Source organism: Diceros bicornis, chromosome 10, assembly GCF_020826845.1.
Source record: "Diceros bicornis minor isolate mBicDic1 chromosome 10, mDicBic1.mat.cur, whole genome shotgun sequence".
In the NCBI taxonomy this organism is placed as follows: domain Eukaryota; kingdom Metazoa; phylum Chordata; class Mammalia; order Perissodactyla; family Rhinocerotidae; genus Diceros; species Diceros bicornis.
Genome location: NC_080749.1, coordinates 29,025,679 through 29,045,630, shown reverse-complemented (window position 1 = coordinate 29,045,630; position 19,952 = coordinate 29,025,679). Strand labels below are relative to the sequence as shown.

The following is a 19,952-nucleotide window of genomic DNA, read 5'->3' as shown; positions in this document are numbered from 1 at the left end:
CTAGCCAAATAGATTTCTCCATTGCAGTCTAACAGTGGTAAGAAGCCCCGTGTTCCCCCTTACATAGAAATAGGAGTGTTGAAGCTTTATTAGAAGCCAGCGAGGCATTCTGAAGCAATGTTCAAGAGAGACAGGTATCTTAGGCACCCCAAGTGGGTAGAAGGTAGTGGGTAACACTCTCAGATGAAGCAGATATAGAAACTTTGGGCTAACAAGCAGTGGTGGAGGGAAAAAGGAGAAGGGGTGTTCTGGATGCTGCTTGGGGGTGATGTATTTCCTTTTGGGGAAGTTGCTAAAAAATAAGAGATGTCTTAAGATGGTAGTCCTAGGTAGAAAATCCATCTATATAGAGTTTTGTTTTGTTTTGCACTTATGTTTGGTAATTGTATGAACTGAGCTGAAGAAACAATGACAGGCCAATTGGGAAGGTTGAACTCAGATTTATAGGTCAGGTACAGGTTTAAATATAAAAGTTAATTGATGAACTCCAGGGGCATCATTCATCATATGATCGATGAACTCCTGATCATATGATCAGGAAGAGTGCTGGAGGCCAAGAGAGTGTTGGAATATGCAAGCTGTCCACAAGGGCCCCAAACAAATTTATGTTACAGGGTGGCTGTTAGAACAGGGATAGAACTGGCGAGCAAGGAATGCTGTGACTCAGCCTACTGCCCTGGGGTCTCTGGCAGGAAATATAAACTTCTAAGACTGGTATCTAGTACAGGAAGCTTGTTATGGAGAATAGTTGGTATAAAGCAGACATCCAGAACCAGGAGAACTTGGGGACACAGAAGAGGCTATCGTTGGAAAACTAGAATTTGACCTGAAGCTGAGCTCCTTATCTTCTTCCTGCCCAAGGGCAATATTGACACCTTGGATTGAGGCAAGCCTGAGCCAAAGTGGAAAGCAAAGTGACTACAGCTATCTGTAGTGGAGTGACAGGCCTGCCCAAGAAGTATTTATTAGATGGATGGATGAAAGTAATACAGGGGAACAGTTGGTTCATTATACTCAGTTTCTTCATGCAACAGACAGTAGGTATCATTATTATCTACCCATTAAATATTCTCTAGGCCAGGAGTCAGCAAACATTTTTAAAGCACTAGAGAGTAAATATTTTAGGGTTAATGGGTCATATGGTCTCTGTCGCACCTACTTAAGTCTGCCATTATCGTGTGAAAGCAGCTGTAGAAAAATACATAAATGAATAAGTAGCTATGTTCCAATAAAACCTTATTTATGGAGACTGGAATTTGAATTTCATATAATTTTCACATGTCACAAAATATTAGTCTTTTTAAAAAACTTTTTTCAACCATTTAAAAATATAAAATCCATTCTTAGATCATGTCTGTACAAGAACAGGCAGTAGGTTGAATTTTGGCCCATGGGCTCTAGTTTGCTGAACCATGTTTTAGGCAAATAAATAACTATCAGTTATGATGCAGAAACTTAGCGTTACTGAAAGAGATGTTCTTAAGGACAATGCTGTTCGTGACACTGTCTTGTTTTATAGGTGACACTGATGATAAAAATCCGTTCAAGAATTTAGATGTGACATCTGCAGCAGGTTCAGATCTCTCAGCTATAAGACAAACTGGATACTTCGTACAGATTTTCATCTATAATGCACAGAGCCAAAATCCGTTACTGAAATTGTCTGGGTGAGCTGCCTGCTGAGTCCAGTGATGCACTAGTAGACAAAGAAGTTGAAAAAGAAGGCTGGCGTATTCTTTGGATGACTGGCAGAGTGTGACACCAGTATGGCATCAAGCTGTCCTATGATTCCAAGGACTTCATGACTAAATAATAATGATTTTTTTTTGATGGGGGTGCAGTAGTTGAAGTAAATTTGATCTTGGGAATGTGTAATGTATTATCATTCCATAATGATATATGGTAATTGCTTTGGGAATCAGACTTTAAAGATCCTGTCTATTTATGGAACTTATGTAGTTATCACGTTTTAGATTTGGTTCTCTTACTCTAACAAAAATACTGTAAAGGAAAACCTCTGCTTAACCTAAAAAGGCTAATTTAAGGACTAGGATTTTCACATGGAAGTTTTTGCTTGCGGGATTTTTGAAATTTTGTTCTCCCCTAGAGTGAGAGTAAAATATATTTGTATTTACAATAAGCTACCATACCCAGAATTTTCTAGGAAAACATCCTTTTGTGTAGACTTTTGAACTCAATAGTAAGTAGAAAATCATACTGTACAGTATTAATGTGCATAGAACAGTTAATAAATTAATAACTAATTAATAACTTAATAAATTAGTATCTTCAGACCTATTAATTAAATTTGCTTAAAATGATTTAATGAGCAGATGTGAACTGGAAATAAACCCGTGTATTTTCTAGAACTATTGAATGACAAGAAACCTGGAATGTCAAAGTATTCTCTGAACCAAATCAATATTTTATTTGGTTTGAGTCCCTGCTTTTGGAATACATCTATTTATACCAGTTATAGAGGATTTGAAAGCAGTGCTAGGAAATAAGGTGGGTGGATTCTCTTAAAGTCGAATCCCATTTTTTTCCTCAGTGAATCTTCATCATTTTTTTCATCTTAGCATTCAACAAAAACTCTGGCAGCCCAGGATATAAAACATAGATTACATTTTATATAGTTCATACAGCTCATCTACAAACAGAAAGATTCCCTCATGACTTACCTTGAAATCTTTATTCAAGGCATATACTATTCAGTTTGTCAGTGTGCCACTGCCGCTACTGCACGATTTCAGAGGGCGGTGCAACTAACGTAGCCATCCTGCTAGGAAAGAGATCTGTGGGTTGCTGAATAGTGCAAGTTACACACATCTCGTTTACAAGTCAGATTAGAGATCAGAATCATACTTTATGTGGAATTGATTTCATTTCATGGTTTTTAAGCTATCTTCATTGAAGTAATGCCTATAACTGAAAGACAGGTGTGTTGTAGCACTTGAATGCCTTAAACTCTTTTGAATATGGAATGAAAGAGATGTTCTTATAGATGTTTAGATCCTAGAACTCAGGGATTTTGAAATAAAATGCTCTGTCATTCATTAATTGTGCCATAATTAAACTACCCTGCAGATTTTATTTGGGATTATTATGATTAATATTTGGAAAACTTGCCATTTTCAAATATAAGGTACTTTAGGAAAGACTGTGAGTGTGTGTGTGTGTTTAAATAAAGCAGCAAATACCTTTTTACTTTATAAATAAGATATATTTAATAAGAAACATATAGATTTAACATTGATAACCCATTCAAATCAGGAATTCCGTTGTGGTCTTCTGGAAACCTCTATAAAAGGGAGGGGACAATAAGCAGAACACTTTGTATATTGCAATTATTGTTTTTTTCCTAAAGTAAACCTTTTACAAACTATACAGAAGAATGCATGAATATAGCTTGATAGGTTGCAGTTATTCTTAATTCACCTGTTCTTACTGAAATTGAGAAGACATCTCATAAAAGTGAGTATGAAAAAGTACTTCATTGAAGAAAGAATAGTGTTATCTATTTTGATAACATTTGAGAATGTTATCATTTGAGAACATAGTTGCAAAAAAGCATCTGTATTAATCTTTTAGATGGTTTCCTGAGACAATAATTAATTTGAGTATAATCGGGAGAAGAAGAAAATCCAGGTGTTTAAAACTAGTTTTGTATCAGTGGTCAAAAGAATATTTAGTGTTATCCTCCCCCAGCCCCCCATGTGGTGAGTTCTCATGAATTGATTTCTGAGATGACAAAACATTGGGATTTAGAGGGTCTTTTTGTCCACTGACTGTGTTTTATATAGGATCTGTTTAGTCTTGATATTTATAGGACATAAGGAAGACACGATTGTTACTTTCATGGACTTCAAAAAAGACTTGAAGGGGGCCGGCGCCATGGCTTAGCGGTTAAGTGCGTACCCTCTGCTACTGGCAGTCTGGGTTCGGATCCCGGGTGCGCACTGATGCACTGCTTGTCCGGCCATGCTGAGGCGGCGTCCCACATAACAGCAACTAGAAGGATGTGCAGCTATGACATACAGCTATCTACTGGTGCTTTTGGGAGAAAAAGGGAAAAAAAAAGGAGGAGGATTGGCAATAGATCTTAGCTTAGGGCTGGTCTTCCTTGGCAAAAATAGGAGGATTGGCATGGATGTCAGCTCAGGCCTGATCTTCCTCAAAAAAAAAAAAGAAAGATTAAGGTAAGGTTTGTAGTAGGCATATATTACTGTGTCCATTTTAGTAGAGCAGTGACTGTTTAGGTGGATCCTTCTCTCACTGCCTTTCCCCTAACTTCATAATCCCTGGTTAAAGCTGCTTTTCCTTAAATCGAGTGGGAGGTAATTTTGTGAATGGAGAAAGTGAGGCTATTCTAGGCATTGGGAAATTAGTGGAATGTAAAAGAATGAGATTGTCATGTGATAGATAATAAAATCACAGATAAGCACTCTGTATTTTGGATTGACAGGGGTGCTAGAGTAAGGATATCACTGGAATAGAGTGGTTTATTATTATCAGGTACTATTTATTGAAAGCCTCCTATATACTAAGCATTGAGTAAGACACTTTGCATAAGTTATTTGTAACATTTCCACATCCTTGAAAGCAGATGCAATTATCCCAATTTCCTGATGATGAAACTAGAAGCTAAGTGGTATACTCAAGGTCTTAGAGTAAGACGTGAAGACAGAGAGTCCTACAGTTTGTGGTTCATTTTGTGCAGAGGCTTTCTCTTCAGTGATTGTCTGATAAATGAAGAAATAAAAAGTAATCTGAAAGGCCAGCATACATTATGGGAAGATTTTGAGATTAATGGCTTTTAACATGAATGACTTCATGTTGGTGTTGTAGAAGGATGTTGAAGCCTCCTTGGAAAGCAATGAGAAGATACGTTGGCAAATATTGTATCTGGACTCTAGAACTCTTCCAGCTATATAATGGGTTGTCTTTGGTATTAGTATAGTATTGTACAGCTGTATTTTTAGATGTAAGTGATGCCATGATAGAAAATCCATGTATGAAGAGTGGATGATAATGAGCTACCACAGTAACTTTTATATATCATAAGCTGAGTTGGATCAACTCCAAATAGAATGTGTAGAAAAAGTTCTTGAAAGAGGATTGGTTAAAGCAGTCTGATGCAGTCTAAGGTGACTACCAAATAGTTTGGGGTACAGGAATAACAGTGGATAACAGTGTTATGAAGCCTATTAAAATGAGAACTGTAAATGTTTACAAGCTTTACAAGCAGACATCTATAGCCCTGAACAAAACATCATCTCCTTGGAGGGGACACATCCAGCCACTTGGTTAGGAACAGTGCCTTAGCAGCAGCATTTTTTTTTTTTTTTGGTGAGGAAGATTTGCCCTGAACTAACATCAGTTGGCAATCTTCGTCTTCTGGTTTTTTTTGTTTGAGGAAGACTAGCTCTGAGCTAACATCCATGCCAGTCCTCCTCCACTTTGTACGTGGGGCACCTCCACAGCATGGCCGACGAGCGGAGCATGTCCATGCCTGGGATCCGAACCTGCAGACCCTGGGCCACCCAAGCAGAGCCTGTAGAACTCAAAGCACTTGCCACGGGGACGGCCCCAGCAGCAGCATTTTTTTTTTTTTAATTGATGTTTTAATAGTTTTTAACATTGTGAAATTTTGGGTTGGGTTGTACATTTTTGTTTGTCCATCACCATATATATGACTCCCTTCACCCCTTGTGCCCACCCCCCACCCCCATTACCCCTGTAACCACAATACAGTTTTCTCTGTCCATGTGTTGGTTTATATTCCACATATGAGTGAGATCATACGATGTTTGTCTTTCTCCTTCTAACATAATACCCTCCAGGCCCATCTATGTTGTTGCAAATGGGATGATTTTGTCTTTTTTTATGGCTGAGTAGTATTCCATTGTATATATATACCACATTTTCTTGATCCAGTCGGTTGAGGGACACTTAGGTTGCTTCTACTTCTTGGCTATGGTGAATAATGCAGCAGCAGCAGCATTTTTAAATGTAAAAGACAACTGTGCAATAGGGCTTTGGAGTCAAATGATCTAATTATGTTTCTTGAGGTATAGAGTGAAATGATAAGGAGTCTGGCTTTGTTGGTCATTGGACCGCTAGGAGGAGTGAAGTAAAAAAAGCTCAGCCAAGGTGGCAGCGTGGTGAAGTAGCCTAAATGTGAGTTCTTTGGCACCTTGGTGAGGAATGTGGTAATAAAGACAAGAAAAAACTATTGAAATTATTGAACTTAAAATGTTAAAATGGAAAATATTTTTTTAATTGCTTGAAAATATAGGAAAAAAGTAGCAAACAGGTCATAGGCAAACAAGGCAGTTGGACAAAGGGCAAGAAGTGAGGGCTATTCAAGAGTGAAGTGGTTATGTGATATTCCTAAATAGAGTTTTTACTCAAAAAAGGAGAAAATTTGGGAGGAGAGGTCAGGAAAAGTGATTTAGAAATAGGCGTTAGTGAAGTAGGGCAGTAAGCTCTACTTGCTAGTAGGCAGAGAAAATATTGGATAAGTGGAGAAAAAGTGATTTTAACGTGAAGTTGTATTCATATTTTGTGGTAGTCAAAAGTGACCACCTATTTGAGGTCATGACCTCCCAAGAAAAGATATGCTGATTACTCCCATTCATTCTGTGAATCCTCATGGGTGTTTCTGTAGGCTAAAATTAGCCTACAGTATCCTTGTATATCCTTGTGACAGTGGGTAAACACTTTAGACTTGGATTTGTGTTTTAGAATCTGATTAAGGCTGTAAGTTTGTTATGATTATTACCAATATATATTCAGCTTTAGGCAAGAAATTACACTTTACATTAGCTGATTATCCTTGACATCATCCAGAAGTAAGATATCAGATGTGATTTAAATCAGTTTTATGGGGTGTCATTTATATACAAAAAACACACATTTTTAAGTGTACAGTTAATGAATTTTCACATGTGTATACATCCATATAATTATTCCTATTCAAAAAATAGAACATTTTAGCACCCCCCAGAAATTCCCTTATGTCTCTTTTCAATCAGTCCTTCCCTCTCTTCCCCATAGACAGTGATGGTTCTGATTTCTATTTCCATTGATGAGGTAAGCTTGTTCTTAAACTTTATGTAACATAGAATCATAGAGTATGTACTGTTTTGTATCTGGCTTCTTTTCCTCAATATAATGGTTTTGAGATTTATCCATGTTGTGTGTATTAGTGGTCATTTTGTTTTGTTGCTGAATAATATGCCATTTTATTATCACAATTTGTTTATCCATTATTCTGTTAATGGACATTGAATTTTTTTTCCTGGTTTTTGGCTATTGTAAATAAAGCTGCTATAAACAGAATCCTTGTATAAGTCTTTTTGTGGATATATGTTTTAATTTCTGTGGGTTAAATACCTAGGAGTGGAGTAGTTCTGTCATAGGATTGGTGTATGTTTTAACTTTAGAAGTATATAACTTTCCAAAGTGGTTACACCATTCCCACCGTGCATTTTTAGTTCAAATGTGTAAATCTCTACAGTTTGTACTAGGTATAGATATTGGTTTGTACTAAATGATTTTTATATAGCTAGAGAGCTTTTAGGAATATTCTTCAAATAATAACTGAAATCTAGTAAATAGTTTTATGATAAATCTATTTTTGAAAAATTGTAGTTATAGTATATCTAAGATTGACTTAGATATGCAATTATTGACTTTGTTGTACAGAATTTTTAATTGTCATTTCATTTTGTAGGTAGCATATGTTTTAATTTGAATTTTAAAGTGGGCATTCTCTATTTTATGCAGTGGCTCTTCATTAAATGTATGTATAATTAAGTGAGATGTTTGAAGTATGAATAATGTACTAATCTACTAAGATGAAGTTTGTTTGGTCAGATGAGGAATCTCCTTTTTTGTTTTCCTTGATGTGTTTAGTCACCTCTTTTTTTTGGTAAATCTTTATTTCACATTGAGTTGCTTAACATAAAGGGTCCCTTGTAATAGGTAAGCAGTAGATGTAATGTAGGGGAATCTCACCTAAGATAATAGGATGATGACTAGGACTTGTTTGTTTCAGGATTTCAGCTAAAGCTCCGAAGCTGAAAATAAAGGTTGATAAGTATCCTTGCATTCTAAAAAGAGTGTGGGGCTTAAAAGAGAACTGCAACACCCACTTCCCATATGTAAGAGAAATTAGAAAAGGGATATTACAATTCTTCATTCAGGTGAAGAATTGTTAATCTAGTGGGGAGTTAGTTCTGTGACATTTTCCTATTTTTCCCCAAAAGGACTTTTTGTTCTCAGTCCAGGATTTGGGTGTGTCTGCCAGAAGTGTAGATTGGTATTTAACTTCATGTCTGGACCTTTGAGTTACAGAATCTTGTTTCTTGATACTGGAATGGCACCTTTCAGAGAGTGCTTGAGAGAGCATGACATACGTTTCCTAGAGTTTGGGGCATTCCTGAGCATAGACTTGTTTCTGGAGGGGAGGAGAGTGACTGGAGCCAGTGAGATGGCATGTTGAGTGAGAGGGAAGTAGTGGAAAGAGTTTGCATTTGTCTATCTGGTGTGGTAAGAAGGGGCGATTTTTTTTGTGGACCAAGCAGACACCATGGGAAGTACTCAGGCTTGAGTTATCTTGATGGATCCTGCCATATCAGGGCACTATGGGTGGGATAGTAGGAGGTGAGCCTGAGAATGCACCTCCCATACCAGGGAACTGTGCAGGGTGGAGGGGCCAGCCTCTTTGCTTGCTGTAACTTATGGCCACCCTGCCATGAAGACCTGAAATGTACTGTCCAAATTGGGCTCCTTTGAGAATGAGAGAAGGTGCTATCAATAGTTACACAAGGATAACACCATCCTGCTTCTTGGCTATCCGGTAAACCCCCATGGAACTAAGCAACAAGACATTTGTCCCTCTTACTCAGCCTATCCTGATCTGGAGGAAGCAGAAAGTGAGGAAGGAAGTGGAGAAAAGTGAAAGAGTCAGGAAGAATATTGAAAACAGATTATGTTCTTTCTTGGCTGGCCTGGGATTCAGGTGGTGGTGTGTGGATACTCTTTGAATAAAATATGAAATTGAAGGTTTAAATAGGACTAGACTGTATTTTGCAATACTTGAAAGTGACTGAGAAGCAATAGAATTTATCTGGGATGTTATGGAGAGATGGGGAAGTGAGATCTAGAAGAGTGTGTTTGAAGTGATGAAAGGAGATGAAAGCACATACAGGTTTCCCCTGCTTTCCGAAAGTACAGTGATCCTATGAAACCTTTCATAAGCCAAAATGGTGTAAAGTGAAAAAGTAATTAGCATTAATTTATATGGGAAAAACTTTTGAGCATTCTCAGACCCAAAAAATAACCTACCAAAATAAGTGGAGATAAAGCACAGATGCTCACAGATGCTCACAGACGCAATGCAAAGCTATGGCAGCTTGATGCTGAGATGCTGCATTTAGTTCCCAGGGAAAGAGCTTGGTGGCACTGCTCTCGCTGCGCCGGGTGTGCACTGCCTCTGTAATGGCTTGCTGCAAAACAAACTGAACGCTGTTTTTGCTTTTTGCCTTTTTTGTAAAAGTGAAAATCCTTTTCGGATTTCTTTTGGTTAGCGGAAACAGGTACTAATGTAAGTCTTTTGTAAAAGTGAAGTGGCTTAAAGCAAACTTTCGGATAGTGGAGGAAACCTGTATCCCATTGAGTTCAGTCTATTTGATCATTTTCTTAGTTTAATAGGATTTTAATTTAGTTGAACAAACCTTTAGGGAGTATCTACAACCTGATATGAAAGGTACTGGGTTAGGCGTTTTAGGGAAGGTAAAGATGACTAAGATTTTCTGTTCTCAGGGAGCTTCTACTTTAATGTAAATAGCTAAACTTAATCCATGACACAGCGACATAAGTGCTCTAGACATGTAAGTGTCAGTGCTTTGAGAATGTGGAAAGAACTGAATACCACTGGGGTTCAGGGCAGGCTTTGTGGAGGAGGCTGAGTTGGGGCTGGGCCTTGAAGGAAGAGAAGGATATCAGCTGGGAAGAAAGGCATTCTAACATGAGGGAATAATCAAAGACATGGAATTGGGAATGAGTAGATGGGTGGGAAGAAATAATGCTCATTCACGCTGAAAATTTTACTTTTTTTTTTTTTTTTGCTGAGGAAGATTCTCCTTGAGCTAACATCTATTGCCAGTCTTCCTTTATTTTGTACGTGGGTTGCTGCCACAGCATGGCTGCCGACGAGTGGTGTAAGTCTGCACCCAGGAACCAAACCTGGGCTACCGAAGTGGAGCACATTGAACTTAACCACTAGGCCATGAGGCCGGCCCCCAAATTTTACTTTTTAATAAATGGTTTCAACCACCAGTTAAGCATGCTTGCCCATGTTATAATTCCTGGTGAAGTTTGGTATTTTTACATGTCATTTTCACGTTTCTTTAGTTATGCATAAAGTGTCTTCTTTATGAGATACAGTATGGAAATGTTATTCACTTTAGAACCTAGATAGTTATAAGCATCAAAACCAAACTTCTAAGTCTAATCACAAAGTCTATTACTTTCCTTGATTTAAAACAGTAAAATGTAGAGAAGATGATGATTTTTACATATGATCCTAAGAAGCATTTGGCAGTGCAATTAGTTTCGTAACAAGTGATTGTTTTTTAAAGCCTTACCAGAATAAGAATGAGTATCTTGATGCTACTGTCACTTTTAAATAGCTGTAGCTCCAGGAATGTGTCTGTTCAAGTTGTTATCTTAAATACACACCTTATCTATCCATATTGCTGTACTTCAGATGTGAAAGTAAAAATAAAGGTGTGAAGTGCCTAGCAGACTTGTATGGATTTATGTAAATCAGAAAACAGACAAACAATCCATTAGTACTGAGGCCCTAATGTATTAAATTCAAGTACGGATTATTTCCTGAAAGTTTTACACATAGACCATCATACCTAGTGATTTACTTTGCAAAACAATAATAAAAATCTTAATTTATAAGAAGCTTTTTTCTCTAAACTCTAGACACATATCCAGTTGTCTCATGATACCTCCGTATGGATATTTGAAGATGTTTAAATCTAAAATGCTCAAAACGCATTTTTTACTCCAACTCGTTTCATCTTTAGTCTTCTCCATCTAACTTAATGACAAGTCCATGTTACTCACGACCTTAGAGTCATCCCTGACTCTTCTCTCTCTCACATCCACACCTCATCTGTCAGTAGTTCATGTTGGCTCTGCCATCAAAATACATCGGTCTAGAATCTGAATCTGACCACCTCTCACCACCTCGGCTACTACCTGGTCCAAGTCATTATCGTCTCTTACTTGGGTTATTTTAATAGCCTCCTGACTGGTCTGCCAGCTTCCTCCTACAATCCTCAACCCATAACCCAGCTCTGCAGTCTAGTCTCAGTGAGTAGCCAAAATAATCACAGTTAAAACATGAGTCAAGTCTTGTCATTCTTCAAACTTTGTTTCCTTTCTCACTCACTGTAAAAACTAATGTCTTTGTAGTAGCCTATTGCTACTACATTGCTATTGCTGTTGCCCCACCTGCAACCTCATCTTTTGACTGTCTTATTTACTATTCTTCATTCACACCTGACACCATACTGTTCCTTGAATAGCTGGCCTCATGGCCTTTGCACTTGCTGTTCCCTCTGCCTGGAATGCTCATCCCCCAGATAACGCATTAGCTTACTCCTTAACCTTTCTTGGATCTTTACTGAAATGTTACATTCCTAGTGCGACCTTCCTTGACAATCTTATTTAAAACATACCCCTCCCCACAATTGCTTTATTTTTCTGGTTAGCACTTTTCCAAGCTAGCTTACTGTATATTACCTTTACTTTTTTATGGTCAGTCTTTTCCTGTTAGAATGAAAGCTTTATGAGGACAGGGGATTTCATTTTGTTTTCTGTGTTTTGTGTACCACCACACTTAGAATCATTCTGGCACATAATACATAATTGATTGAATAAAAGACTTTATGTAGGGGTTAAACCTGTAGTAAAACTTGACGTGCCCTTTATTGGCATCTTTGGGCAATGATGCTATTTCCAAATGTCTGAATGTTACTTTTCCTTTTTAATTTTTAAATCAAATATATTGGAGTATAATTTACATATAATACAAGGCAGTTATTTTAAATGTACAGTTCAATGAATTTTGACAAATATTCACACTTTGTAACTACTGCTACAATCAAGGTATAGACATTTTTGTCACCTCAGAAAGTTCCTCTGCATCTGTTTGCAGTCACTTCTCCCTCCCTCATCCTAATTTCCAGGCAAGCATTGCTCTGACTTTTTCACTATGAATTACTTTTGCTTGCTCTGAAGTTTCATATAAATAGATTCACACATTATGTACTCTTTTCAGTATGATGTTTTTGAAGCTTACTATGTTGTTATATGTCGTAGTAGTTCCTTTTCACCGCAGAGTAGTGTTCATTTTATAAATGTGCCACAATTTGCTTTTCCATTTACCTCTTCGGGGACATTTGGCGTGTTTCTAGGAATGACACTACCATGAATGTTCATGTATGAGTCTGTGTACGTGTGCTATAATTCTTCTGGGTTAGATACCCGGGAGTAGAATTGTACTGTCATGTGGTAAGTGTACATTTCACTTCATAAGAAGCTGCCAAACTGTTTTCAAAATTATTGTACCATATTCCCCAGCACTGTATGAAAGTTGTAGTTGCTCCACATTCTGGCCAGCACTTGATGTTACCATTCTTTTAAATTCAGACATTGTAGTGGGTGTGCAGTGGTATCTCATTGTGTCCTGATTACTAGTGATGTTGATCTTTTCGTTTTCTTATTGACCATTTGTTTATCTTCTTTTGTGGAGTATCTGTTCAAATCTTTTGCCATCTTAAAAATTTGTATTATTTTCTTGTCATTCAGCTATAAGAGTTCTTTATGTATCTGGATACAAGTTCTTTGTCAGACATATTTTCTCCTGGTCTGTAGGTTGCTCTTTTCTCTCATTGGTGGTGTCATTTGAAGAGCAGAAGTTTTAAATTTTGAATAAATCCAGTTTATCAGTATTTTCTTTTTCTAGTCTGTGCTTTTTTTCTTTTTTTTTTTGGTTTTGTCTAAGAAATCTTTGATTAACTACAGGTTGTGAAGATTTTCTCCTGTGTTTTCTTCTAAAAGTTTTACAGTTTTAGCTTTTACATTACGTCTCTGGTCCATTTGGAGTTAATTTTTGTGTAGAGTATGAGTTAGGGATCAAGGTTCATTCTTTTTCATATCTAGTTGTTGAAGGACCATTTGTTGAAAAAACTATCTTTTCTCCTTTGAGTTATCTTGAAACTTTGTTAAAAATAACTGATCATATATGTGTGGATCTTTTCCTAGACTCTGTTCTATTACATTGATCTGTATGTCTATCATGCCAACATCACCCTGTTTCATACTAAGTCTTGAAATCAGTGGTATAAGTTCTTTAACTTTGTTCTTTCTTGAAATTGTTTAGGTCCTCTAAGTCCTTTCCATTTCCGTATCAATTATAGGATTGGCTCGTACATTTATACAAAATGCCTGTAGGATTTTTGATTGGCATTGCATTGAATCTATAGATCAACTTGAGTAGGGTTAATTTCTAGACGATATTGAGTTATTCCAATCCACAGACATGGTATAGCTCCATTTATTTACTTATTCTTTAATTTCTCTCAGCAGTGTTTTGTAGTTTTCATTGTGCTGGTCTTTAATGTCTTTTGTTAAATTTATCCTAAGTGATAGGAAATGAATTATATTTTTGGATGCTGTTAAAAATGCTATTTATTTATTTTTAAAAAATAAATTTTACAACTGGTCATTGTTATACAGTAATACAATTGATTTTTATATGTTGAACCTGTATCGTGCTACCTTATTAATTCATCCATTAATTCTTTTGGCTTTTTTGTGTGAATTCCTCAGGATGATCTATATAAATGATGGTGTTAATCACAAAGAGAGTTTTACATTTTTCTTTCTAATCTTTGTCTTTTCTTTCTTTCTTTCTCTCTGTCTCTCTCTTTGTCTCTCTGTCTCTCTCTTTGTCTCTCTGTCTCTCTGTCTCTCTCTTTTTTTTTCTTTTCTTTCTTTTTCATTGACTAGGACCTCTACTGCAGTGTTCAATAGAAGTGGTGAGAGTGAACATCCTTGCCTTGTTTCTGGTCATCGGGAGAAAGCATTCAGACTGCCATTATTATATAGGATGTTAACTTTAAATTTCTTATATGTGCCCTATATCAGGTAGAGTAGCTTCCCTTTTATTTTTAGTATGCTAAGAGGTTTTCTTATAAATGAATGTTAAATTTTGCCATGTGGTTTTTCTGTATCTATAGAATCATTTGGTTTTTCTTTTTAAATTTATTACTGTGATGAATTGCGTTAATTCGATTTTAGATTCTAGACCAGCCTTTGTATTTCAAAGCCCCATTTGGTTATGATGTACTGTCTTTTTAATATTATGCCTAATTTGATTTGTAATATTTTGTTAATGATTTGTAAATCTATGTTTCTGAGGGATATTTTTTTTGAGGGAGTGTTGTGGACTGAATGTGTCTCCCCCAAGTCATATGTTGAAGCCCTACCTCCCAAAGTGATGGTATTTGGAGGTGGGACTTTTCTGAAGCGATTAGGCTTTGATGAGGTCATGTGGGTAAGGTCCCCATGGTGAGATTGGTGTTCTTAGAAGAAGAGGAAGAGATCAGAGCTCTCTCTCTTGCTCTCTCTGCCACGTGAGGACACAGCAAGAAGGCAACTTGATGAAAGCCAGGAAGAAGGCCTTCACCGGGGAACCAAATTGGCCAGCACCTTATCTTGAACTTCTTGTCCTGCAGAACTGCGAGAAATAAGTTCCTGTTGTTGAACCACTCAGTCTATGATATTTTGTTATGGCACCTTGAGCTGATTGTCTCATTAGACAGAAAAATCAATTGACAAAATCCAAAACCCTTTTATGTCTAAAATACTTAAACCAGGAATAAAAGGAAATTTCCTCAACATGGTAAAAGGCATCTATGTAAAAATACAGCTCACATTTTACTTAATGGTAAAAGGGTGAATGCTTTTCCCCAAGATTAGGAACAAGGCAACAATGTTGCTGTCACCAATTCTATTCAGTATTGTACTGGAGGTTCTAGTCAAGACAATTAGGTAAGGAAAAGAAAAGCATGCAGATTGGGAAGAAGTAAAACTATCTGTATTTAAATGACAGGAACTCTACAGAAGGTCTTAAGGAATCCATTAAAATCTATTATAGCTAATAAATGATCAGCAAATTGCAAGGTACAAGAGCAATATGCAGAAATCAGTTGTATTTCGGTACACTAGCAATGAACAATATAAAAGTGAAATTAAGAAAATTCCATTTGCAAAAGCAATAGAAAATCAAATAGCAACAAATTTAACAAAAGCAGTAGAGAAAATGTACTCTGAAACCTACAAAAATTGTTGGAAGAAATTAAAGAAATAAATAGAAAGACATTGCATGTTTGTGTATCAGAAGACTTAATATTGTTAAGATGTCAGTACTCCTTCAAATGGTCTACAGATTCAAGGCATTCTCTATCGAAATTCTAGCTGCCATATTTTTTAGAAAATGAAAAACTGATCCTAAAATTTATATGGAAATTCTAGGTACACAGAAAGTCAAAACAATCTTGAAAAAGGAGAACAAAAGTAAGGGACCCGTCCTGATTTCAAAACTTATTACACAGCTGTGGTAATCAAGACAGTGTGCTACTGGTATAATGATAGACATATAGATCAGTGGAACAGAATTGAGAGTCCAGAAATAAACCCTAAAGTTTATGTTCAATTGATTTTTGACAAGAGTACCAAGATAATTTAATAGGGAAAAAATAGTCTTTTCAACAAATGGTGCTGGAACAGTTATGTATCCATTAGCAAAAGAATAAAGTTGACCCTTTTCTTACACCATCTATTTAAATAAATGCCAAATGAATTATAGACCTAAATGCAAGAACTAAAACTATAAAACTCTTAGAAGAAAGCATACGAGTAAATCTTCGTATCTTTGGGTTAAGCAAAGCCTTTTTAGAGGACACCAAAAGTACAAGTGACAAACGAAAAACATAGATAAATTGGACTTCATCAAAATTAAAAACTTTTATACTTCAAAAGACACCATCAAGAGAGTGAAAAGCCAAACTGGGAGAAAATATTTGTAAATCCTATCTCTATCCACAATATATAAAGAACTTTTAAAATCAATAATCAAAAGACAGCAAAACATGTACAAAGTATTTGAAATAGATGTATTTCATTAGGAATATGTCTCTCTGTCCCATCTGTTCTTTGTTCCTTTTGTCTTATTTTCCTGCTTGCTTTAGGATTGGTTGAGTATCTTCTTAGTGTTTATTTTTACCTCATCTTTTGGGTTACTAGCTATACATCTTTGTATATTTTTTAATTTAGTGGTTCCTATAGGATTTATAATACACATCTTATCACAGTCTATATTCAAATAATATTATACCACTTTATGTATAGTTTAAGAGCTTTACACGAGTATGTGGCATTTTTTCCTCCTGTTCTTTGTAGTATTGTATATTTTACTTCTGTGTATTATGTAAAGTATCACAGTGTTTTTAATTTTTTCTTTAAATAGTGAATTTTATTTTAGAGAAATTAAAAAATGAGAAAAAGTCTGTTATATTTACCTGCATATTTACCCTATCTTGTGGTCTTCATTCCTTCATGTAGATCTGTACTTCCATATAGTATAATTTTTCTTCAGTTTGGTGAACTTTTTTAACATTTCTTATACCACAGGTCTGCTATCAACAAATTCTGACCTTTTATCTGAAAATGTTTTATTTAGCCTTTACTTTTGAACTATATCTGGACAGTTATTCTTTTCTTCTTTTTCTTTCAGCTCTTAAAAAAATTTCTTTCCATTGTCTTCTGGCTTATTTTTTTTTTTCTTTTCTTTGAATGAGAAGTCAGTAGAGTTCCTTATCTTTTTTTCCCTGTGAATCTAATATTGTGTTTTTTTTTAATACCTTTGTGCTTTTTACGTATTCTCTTTACCACCAGTTTTTAGCTTTGTTTGTTTTATTTTAATATGGTGTGTCTTGATGTAGTTTTTTTGTTGTGCATCCTGCTTGAGGTTCATTGAGTTTCTTGGATCTGTAGGTTTATGGTTTTCAAGTTTGAAAACTTTTAGGTTATTATTTTTTCAAAATTTTTTTCTGCTCTCTTTCTGGGATTCCAGTTACACATATAGTTGATGACTAGATATTATTCCACAGGTTACTGAGGCTCAGTTCAGTTTTTCTCAGCCTCTTTTTCCTTTCCTTCTGTTTTGACAGTTTTTATTGTTATGCCTTCAAGTTAAATGATCTTGTCTTCTACATTGTCACAAGACCATCTAGTGAATTTTTTTAAAAAGACATTTTGATTTCATGTCTGGAAGTTCTACTTTTCAAAATAGCTTTCATTTCTTTCATTATCACGTTGCACTTAAAAATAAATTCTTGGGACTGGCCCAGTAGCATAGTGGTTAAATTTGCGTGCTCTGCTTCTGCGGCCCGGGGTTCACTGATTCGGATCCTGGGCGTGGACCTACGTACCACTCATCAAGCCATGCTGTGGCAGTGTCCCATATACAAAAAATAGAGGAAGATTGGCACAGATATTAGCTCAGGGACAACATTCCTCAAGCAAAAAAGAGGAAGATTGGCAATGGATGTTGCCATCAGAACCAATGAGAACCAATCTTCCTCACCAAAAACAAAAACAAAGCTGAACAAACAAACAAATAAATAAATTCTTAATATCATTTTAATGTAGTTGCTGTTTTAAAGTCCTGGTATGTTAGTTCCATCATTTCTGCCATTTCTGGATCTGTTTACTATTGCTTTGTCTTAGTTATGAGTCACATTTTTCTTCTTCACATGTGTGGTAATTTTTGGATGGCTGATGGGCATTGTGAATGTTGTATTGTTGAGTGTCCTGATTTTATTTTCTTTTTAAAAAATTGTTAGTCTTAGCATACAGTTTTAAGTTCTTTGTGGATCAGGTTGATCTTTTTCAGGCTGGTTTTTAAACTTTGTTAGGATTGTTCTTGAGTAGCCTTTATTCTAGAGCTAATTTAGTCTTATTAATAGGTGTGACCCTTTTTCAGGCTCCCTGAATGCCATGTATGAACAATGAGGTCTCTCTATTCTTCTGTTCTAATCTTGCATGTCTTCTAGGCCTGTGTGACTTTGGGGTGGTGTTCAGGTTATTACTCTCTTGTATTTGTTCTTCTGCCAGTAGCATGGAGTCTTATAATATTATTATATTCATCAGAAATGTGCCTATGAGATCCCTATGTAGGTATGTGGAACATTTTCTCTGCATAGCTCCTTTCTCTTATGCACTGTATCCTTACAAATTCTAGTCACCTCAGCCTCCCTAAAACTCTGTCTGTTTCCTTAACTGAGCTAGAGCACCATGCACTTTTTGTCTCCTTGCACCGTGGTCCACAGAGTGCCTCTAGGTAGAAAACTGGAGAAACCATAGAGCTCACCTTATTGGTTTCCCTTCTTCAGAGATCACAGTTATGCACTGCCATATTGTCCAATGTATGAAAACAGGTTTTTATATTTTGTACAGTTTTCTGGTTGATTACGGTGGAATGGGGGCACATCGGGTGCCAGTTACTCCATCATAGCCAGCACTAGAAATGCCCTGTTACTCTCATTTTTAGTATTGAAATTTAAGAAAAATTAGAAATTTCTGTGTACATCTAAAAAGGATTTTTATTTATATATATCCTGCCATAAAAAATAGCTGAACATTGTTCAACCTCTTTCTTGTTGACTTTTCTTCTTTTTAATTATGTTACAGACTTCTACAGCCTTAGACTATTGAAAATGCTCCTCTCCTAGTTTTCCTAATTTCTGTTTTTCCTCCTCCAGTATTTTGTCCATATTGAGACCAATTTCAGTTTTCAATGACTCTTCTTCCTTCAAACTATTTTTTTTTTGGATTGTGCTTGTTACTCACAAAGGGAAGTTTATTTAGCCTTGGCACTTAAGTGCCTCTCCAGTTAACCTTTAGTCTGCTTTTTCTACCCTTATTTTCTACTTTTTAGTACCTAACTAATGCTCTTGGTCAACATTCCTATACTTACCTCTTTTTCTTTGGTAGTACTGTTTTCTTTGCTGAAAACTCTTCCCTACCTCTCTCTATCAAAATCCTAATCATTCTTCAAAGTCTGTCATTTCTTTATAGTGGTGCTTTTCTTACTAGGATGTTACAGTCCTTTGAATATTTGTCAAATCCTTGTTACTAAATTGTAAGCTCACCGAATGCTTTACTCATCTTTGATTCTCCCATAGTGCCTGACTAGCCTAGAACCTGGCACATAGTTGATGTTCTGTAAATATTTATTGAGTATTTATGTAATCAGTCTTTAAAATAGAAAGCCTTTAAGGGATCTTGAAGTAGATCTCCAATGTGGCCTGTTGAGTGAATAAGCTTATGTGTAAGAGTGTACTACCTACTGCAGGCATCATGCTGCCATAAAGATACATTGTTCTGCGTGGCTGTAGTTCTAGAGTAAGGAATAGAGAGAAATAAAGGGTCCATTCATTTGCTCTAAGTAGCACTCACTCAGTAAAGACAGGGCATTACGGTGGGCAATCTGAGATGGTACACTACTCATTCTCTGATGTAATCCATATATTTCTCTTTTCTTTTAACTTTTATGAGAGTCTTCTAGTTTAACCTCTTTTGATCAACATATTTTTTTATTGAGGACAGGCACTATTTATGGTGGGATGGGTGAACACAAATAAATAAGCCGTCAATGACTTGTAATCAAATGGTAGAGATGCAGATGTATTCTGTATGCCATGCCTGAGTGTGGAGATGGGTGCTACGGTAGAACAGAAGAGGAGCACTTGGGTGTTAGGTTGCCCTTGCAGGTTCTCAGAGGCCTATATCTAGGT

General features: G+C 36.2%; 1 protein-coding gene across 7 annotated transcripts in view; it reads left to right on the top strand.

Annotated features, from left to right (window-relative positions):
* Nucleotides 1-19,952, top strand: part of GTDC1 (glycosyltransferase like domain containing 1) — a 385,507-nt gene that overhangs the window by 10,779 nt on the left and 354,776 nt on the right. For 6 of the 7 annotated variants that reach the window (XM_058548907.1, XM_058548905.1, XM_058548906.1 and 3 more), the window contains one exon: nucleotides 1,520-1,667. The exons of the other annotated variant lie outside the window; for it this stretch is intronic. The gene's annotated coding sequence lies outside the window, so the exon portion shown is untranslated. The remainder of the gene's footprint in view (nucleotides 1-1,519; nucleotides 1,668-19,952) is intronic. 7 annotated transcript variants of the gene reach the window in all.